The sequence below is a fragment of the Eucalyptus grandis genome, chromosome 3 (genome assembly GCF_016545825.1).
Source record: "Eucalyptus grandis isolate ANBG69807.140 chromosome 3, ASM1654582v1, whole genome shotgun sequence".
In the NCBI taxonomy this organism is placed as follows: domain Eukaryota; kingdom Viridiplantae; phylum Streptophyta; class Magnoliopsida; order Myrtales; family Myrtaceae; genus Eucalyptus; species Eucalyptus grandis.
In genome coordinates, this window is record NC_052614.1 from 52503635 (window position 1) to 52510870 (window position 7236).

Genomic DNA, 7236 nt, shown 5'->3' on the forward strand with positions numbered 1-7236 from the left:
CAGGTGCGAACCCTGACATAACTATGGTGCAAAAAATCTCATGTTGAGAACAAAGTGAAGTCTAATGGGTATTAAAATAGGAGGTCTCAGACATGATTCCTCAAATTATCCCGAGTTTCCATTCATTAATGCGTGATGGGTTCTATAAAACTTTCACGTACTCACCCATTGGATTCTCACGTTCAAGGCGTTCGTCATCAAGTCGGTTCCCTTTTGGAATCACGTCCAGAAGGTCCCCTTTCTTGTTCTTTTATACCAGAAAAATGCCCTTCCTCATTTCCTTTTGTGGATATTGCAAGGACAAAATCTTGACTTGTATAGGTTTGATAAGCATTGCTTATATAGCAGAACTAAATGATTTGCTGTCAAAATTGGAATACGCATCCGCATATAGTGGGGATAAGTTTTCCTTCGTGCTCAGTTTAAGGAAAAAGGCTAGCAAAAAACAGCGTCAATCTATCTCTAGCTTACACTATAATTATCTTTTATGTCAAAAAGCCTACCCTCACATAAAAAACACACGCTCTCTCTCTCTCTCTTCGCATCCTTGGCTGCGGGAAGACCATTCAGAACGAAACATTACTGTGGACCGTTGTGAAGTCTAATCATACCACTGTAGAATCTAGCATGAGTAGTGGAGGAGGCATCCAGTACCATTACCTGACTGATGGATGGTACATCCGAACAAAGATGAAGTTGAATGAAGAGAGGAGATGCAGATGCAAATGATCTCTTTAGTAATATGGATAGAACACGGTTCCTGCACGTCTCAAACATATCATGAAATGAGGGCTATTTACATGTCAATTTTGTTCGGGCAAGATAAGTCAAATACAAGGCCTCCATTCTCTGACATTCTTGCTCAAACGACCGGGTACTTTGGCAGACCACAAATCAAGATCAGGCGAAGGTCCGGTGAGGGCTAGATAGTTTTCACCTTCTGCCTGTGCCGTTCTTCTCCAGCTCAACTCTCCTGGGAATGCACTCAGCATTGCCTTGATTGTGGAATTCAGCTCCCACTTTCTAGTGATTCCTGTGGGATCGGTGTCATCAATTCCCCCGCAGTTCACCATGATGCGACCACTGGGCATCAACCTCTCCTTGAACTCCACCCAAGTCTCGACCTCCTGCAACTGCGGCAACACCCTGCCTCCCGCAAACAAGTCGACTGCTATCCCTGAGTAATATCCTCCATCATCCTTTACCACAGCAGAAAGGACATCGCCAATGTGAACGCTGAGCATCCCACCTGCTCGATTAGGCTTTTCCAAATCAGAGAGCCCCATATACTCTCTGGCTTTGTCAATCAGAACCTCGTCAATCTCCAACCCTTCAATCTGCAACCAAGGCCACAGTTGCAGCATCAGATGAGCAGCAGTCCCGCCCCTAATCCAAAGATGGCGATGGGGCCTTCGGGGACTATGGCTGGCAGGCTTGCAAACTCGTCCCAGTAGGAACCACTCCATTTGTCCTCTCCTTTGTTCACCATGCTGTGAACGTTGTGGGTGGAGTCCAACAACAGGAACCGGGATCTTGCAGTGTCCACTATGACAATGTCGTTGTACTGGCTCCTCGTTGCTGTCATTACTCGAAACTCTTCTTGGTCTTCCTCTTCCTGGTCCGAATTTGGATGGGCTCCTTGGACGACCACGTGCCTCTTGAATCCACCCCTCCCGCTCCAACGGAAGGAAGTAATGCAGCACCTGATTGGGAAACTGGTCTGAAATTTAGTCGACCGTGATTCAAGAAGGGAGATTTGCCCATTCGACCGACCGAACCCTGAAATCACAGATTTATGCCCGGAACTGAATGCAGCATTGCTCTGCCTCAGCTTGCAGGATCCAATAGAATAAGAGATAACATAGACAGGGGGAGGCTGAGGCTTATCTTTTAGCTAGCTGCTGCTCCTTCAGAGCCTGATGGGCCGGCCTCTCTTATTTATAAGGCAAAAGCAATATAAAGGGTGCGTTTGGGAAAGCTTTTTGGGAAAGTCTTTAGAAAAATGCAAAGACCTTTGAGGCAATGGTGTTTTCCAAAATGCAAATTGTGTTTGGTAAATTATAATTTGAAAGCCTTTTATGAAGTATTTTTGAGCAAAATGGTGTTTGGGGGAATTACATTTACAAAGAACTTTTGTGATAAAAAATAATCAAAAGAAAAATAAATAAAAAATTGACCGGCAAGGGCAAGCGAACACCGGTAATGAAATTTGTCGCCGGCAGCCAACATCTGACTTAGGCAGCCCCGTAGACGACTGGGGAGGGCTACCCGGGGTCGAGCGACCCCCAAAGACCACCGGCAAAGGCTGCCCGAGGTCACACAACGCCGCCACGACCTCCGGCCACCTCGGATCTAGGGCGGCGGGTCGTGCGACGCCGCCTCAACCTCCGGCGACCCCGCAGCGACGTAGATCCAGGGCATCGGGTCGCGGGAGGACCCGCCGGCGACCGCTCGCGGGCGGTGGTGCCAAGGCGCGGTGGCGTCGGGCTCCGGCGAAGGGGGAAAACCAGCATCACAGCGGGGCGTGGGGGTCGGCGACCGAGCGGAGGACGGTGGGCATAGGCGTGACGGAGGCGAGTTGCTGAGGCGGAGGTCCTGCAAACGACGAGTGGAAGTGTCGACCGGCGCGGTGGAGTCAAGCGCCGGGTCGTGGGCTGCTAGGTGGCGACGGCGGCGTCGGGCGAGGCGAGCTCGGATCTGGTGTCGGGGCACTCAAACAAAGTGAGATCGGGACAGCAGAGCCGAGCGGTAAGGGCCTCGTGCTGGGTCGCGAGCTGCTGAGTGACGACGGCGTCGGGCGGAGGTGAGCAGCAATCAGCAGTGATGCGGTCGTCGAGCGAGATCGGCACGGCGAGCTTCGCGATCTGCTGCAGGTGCGGTTCGAAAGGGGCAGCGGTCCGCTCGGGTTCAGATTTGGTGGAGGCGCAGCGGCGGTGGAGCAGAGAGGGCTCGTGGGTCGTCGGCGCGGGTGGTGCTGGTGCGGTCGAGGGCTGGCGTCGCGGTGGTCGGCGGCTTGGGTGCCGGTGCGGGTGGTGCTGGTGCGGTCGAGGGCTGCCGGCAGTGGCCGACGCGAGCAAGGTCTCCGTGAAGAAGATGAACACCCAAGAAGAAGAAGACGATGAGAGGGAAAACCGGAAAAACGAAGAATCGACAAGGATAATTTAGGAAGAAAAAAAGTTTTTAACCCTCACTCTCGGCATTTTCGGCATGCTGAAAGCCCAAGGCAGCCCCCACCGCCTTGGGCTTTCAGCCCTTCAAGGCTAATATTTTGCAAAGGGGCTTTGAAAATTCTTTGCCAAACACCCCATATTTGGCTCAAAGATCCTTGGGGCTTCAAAGTAGCCTTGAGAAGCTACTCCCAAACGCAGCCAAAGTAGCGGCCCCTCTTTTCTTTTCTTTTTCATAAAACCCCCAACTCTAATTCTAGTCCCAATTATAAGAGAAACTGTAAAATTAGGATAAAAATCATAGTTGAAGGTTTTTTTAGGATATTAGGTCAAATATAAAGACACACCTTTATTGTTGTGACAATTTTAGCATGAACTTTCAAATGTACCAAATAGAAACATAAATTTTCATCTATTTGATAGATTGAGGATCCGATAGCCTCCATTTGTAATACTATCTTTTAATTATCCTTTATGATTTTGAAAATTCATAGAATTGCTATTAAGGCTATATCTTCGCCTTCATTTAATACACATGTTAATGGATTACAAAGTGAAGTAACTAATCTCTTGACAAATTATTTTTCTCAAGGAAATGATTATGCGGAAACAAGAGAAGGGAGAGTTGCTCTTGGAAGAGAGGTGGCCTTATTGGCCGACGAAAGGATTGACGTCGTTGAAGAAGAGAATTGTCAAAATAAAAATCAAGGAAAAAGCTTCAGATTAACTCCCGGGGTTCAAAGATACAGCAAGAAAAAGTAGCCCCGCTGATATTATCTCTCGGTAAGAAAGGGCAGGACAATCTTAGTGGAGGATACTAGTAAATTAGCCCAAGATCCTAGGCAATCTTTACGATTGATTGAAGAAGCTCCAATACATAGATGATAGAACACTTAATGAGCTTCTATCAGTGGAATCTTATTTGAGTAACGTGGGGAAAATTGTCTAAAAAGTTCTAAACTTATTGCACTTTTTTCCAATTCAGTTCTAAACATTTTAATTTTATCAATTCAGTTCTAAACTTTTTAATTTTATCAATTCAGTTCTCAACCTTTTTTATTTACTACCAATTGAGTCTATTCAGCAAATTTTAGCAATAAAATATTGACGAGGATGTTGATAGTGCCATGTAGGACCGCCATTGCTAACATGGACATTTTCTAATAATATTTTAATAATTTTTAAATTATTATTTCTATTGTTTTTTTCATTCTTTTCTTTATTTTCTTTCTTTTCTCCTTGGCTTTTTTTTTTTTTTTTTTTTTTTTTCGGTGGCCGGCCACCAGCCACAGTGATAGCCAATAGGTTGGCCTCGCCGCCATAGAAAAGGCTTGGCCAGGCAAGGGCAAGCCTTAGCGAGCCCTCACCTAGGCTAGGGCGACCTCTACGGGTGTCAATCGAGTGAGGTCGTGCTAGCCTAGGTAAGGGCCGGCCTTGCCAAATCTGATGAGGGGAGTCCTTGCCAAGGTTAATCCTTGCCTAGGCAAGGTTGACCCTCATCGGGGCTCATGCCCCGATCCTTTGAACGTGTGTCCATCCCTCAGTGGTCGATTAAATAATGACATCCTAGGACGTGTCGCCGACTCATTCATTTTAATACGCATGCAAAATAATAATCCCTGCACAACAATCATATGGGATAGGAAACAAATTTTCGAAAACCACAACACCCTTATATACATATCAGACCAAGTTATATACAACACTAGTCTATATATACAAGTCTGCAAAAGATGGAAAAGCTACTAGTCCCCTAAACATTCGAGTCTTCAATTGAATACTCCGAGGACCTTGGATTCGATAAACTCGGGTCTACCATTGAACCACCTGGAAGGTCAACCGTACCCTCGCCAAAAGCTATCTCTAGCACCAACCTAGGAATCTCAGACTCCAAAAGGGGGCTTTCTCTTGGTCCATTTTGCTCGTGTTGATACCATGATCTAAATTTATGGGATTCCTTATGGGGGTAGACCCGCATCAACCCAAACAAAGGGATCTCATGAATTCGTAGACCCAAGCTCCTTGACTCCAAGGGAGGGAAATTTGAGAGTGTTGTTCGGTGACCTTCTTCGGCTGTCCAAAATGCTCGGAAGGTACTGCCATATAAGGACCTGTAAATGTTACCCCACAATGGGGTGAGACGATGTCTTAGTAAGTTCACCCCCTAAGTACCGACTAGGAAGGAAATAAACCCAAATGTTATCTAGTCACGCACGAGATAGAAGACTTACCTTTGCCTCAGTCCCTTCTTGCAAGTCAGTATGATTCAACCACTTGACTAGTCACTTTGAATCCAATCAAATTCAATCATCAGTCAATCGACCTATTCGATTCCATATCATCCATACCATCTATCTGTCAACTTAAATCAATACTATCTATCATACAATACTATCTATCAAGTTGTTTCATTGAAACGATTACTGTTTACCTAAGTTGATATATAACCAATGCTCGCCTAAGCTGATATGGATAGATAGTATAGCTCACCAAAGTTGATATATGCTCACCGAAGCTGATTTAGAGATATTATACTCATCCACTAACCTTTTCATTGTTTTTGTAATACCCAAAGAAAATAATTGTGTGCGGGTACACGGTAGAACTAAGCCAAAAATATAATATCTTAATTTATAACATCCCACTAATTATATAGTCTATAAAAACATTTTTGGTGTTGTAAACTGACGCCCAGTATTTTCCCAATTAAATACTGAAATTATTAAATTTTGGGATAAATACCCAAAATTACAATCAACACCCAAATTGCACAAACCAACACTTAATTAAATAAACCAATCATACCATTGCGATCGGCACGAAATTCTGGTCACCGACTATCCCGGTCTAATTTCTGAAAAATAATAAATGATTAAATAATTATCAAAATTAATTAAATAAATACCATAAATGCAACTTAGGTCGAAAAAGCCTAATTAAATATTGAGACGAGCCCAAAAAATCTTCTAACCAATCTAAATAAATACTATAGCTTATCTAGTTGCTAATTAAGCTACTCTAACCACCTAACATACAATAACGGTTAATTAAATTTCTAATCTGTTCTTACTAACCACCTAAACCATACTTATCCTAAACTAATCAACCCTTAAGCATAATTAACTTTTTAAGTGGAGATTAGTGAGTAAACTCACCGATTTTGAAATTCGATGAGTTCACGGCGATGGCAAGCGGAGATGAGCGACAAACTCCAAAGCGGCAATGTACTACAAGGTCCTAAGCGGTCCAAAGTGGGCCAAACAGCGCACGGCTTCTTGTTGGGTTTAGTTTCTATGGTTGGGCCGAGGGAGTTGTTGGGATGGTGGTCTTGGGCTGAAACGATGAGGGTGAGGCGGATGGGCTGTTGCGAGGTTGGATGGCCAACGGCGGGTGACGGTGGCAACCTAAACGGCAACCACGATGGTGGAACCAGCTCGAGATGGCAAGGGGTGACGGCCAGGTGCAACAAGAGTGTGGGATAGTAAGATGAGCACGCGAGGCTCGTGGGGGCGCAACGGGCAAGCAGGCAGCTTGCGATGGCTCCAGCGGCGTGCGACGGGCTACTTGACGGCAAGGGGAAAAGGCTGCGGTTTTCTCTGGTCTTTTGGAGCTTCAAACAACATGGAAATGGGGAAAGTGGCTAGTGAAGAAGAAGAAAGGGAGACAAGAAAGCTTGGAGGGTCATAAATGGCTTCAACCTCACCCCTTTGTCCCCTTGATCATGGCCCACCGGTTTGCTTGCTTCCTTAGCAATTCTTCCAGCCACAAAGCTTCCTTTAGAAGCTATCGAGATGGTCCAAAGGTAGTGGACTAAGGGGGGCTATGAATTTCGAAGCAATTTCCCCCAAATCCTTTTCAATTCTCTCTTGAATTGATTCAATTCAGCCTTAAAAAATTCCACCATCGTGTCCACGATCAAAATGATATTTTTCCATGCCAATAGAACCATCTTGCATTCCAAAAACGTGATAAAAAATAGTCCCCTTAATTTTTCGGACAAAAACAGCTCTATATTGACTTATCGCCAAAAATCTCGGTTTGTAGAAAAATCTTCGGAGGATGGGTCGAC

The 7236-nt window shown here is 45.2% G+C and overlaps 1 pseudogene across 1 annotated transcript; it reads right to left on the bottom strand.

Moving 5' to 3' along the window:
* Positions 1-717: 717 nt before the first annotated feature.
* LOC120291955 lies at positions 718-2421 on the bottom strand (annotated as a pseudogene). The gene is made up of 2 exons (XR_005549746.1): positions 2386-2421; positions 718-1831 (listed from the first exon to the last, which is right to left on the bottom strand). The product of XR_005549746.1 is annotated as an uncharacterized LOC120291955 (transcript).
* Positions 2422-7236: the final 4815 nt, after the last annotated feature.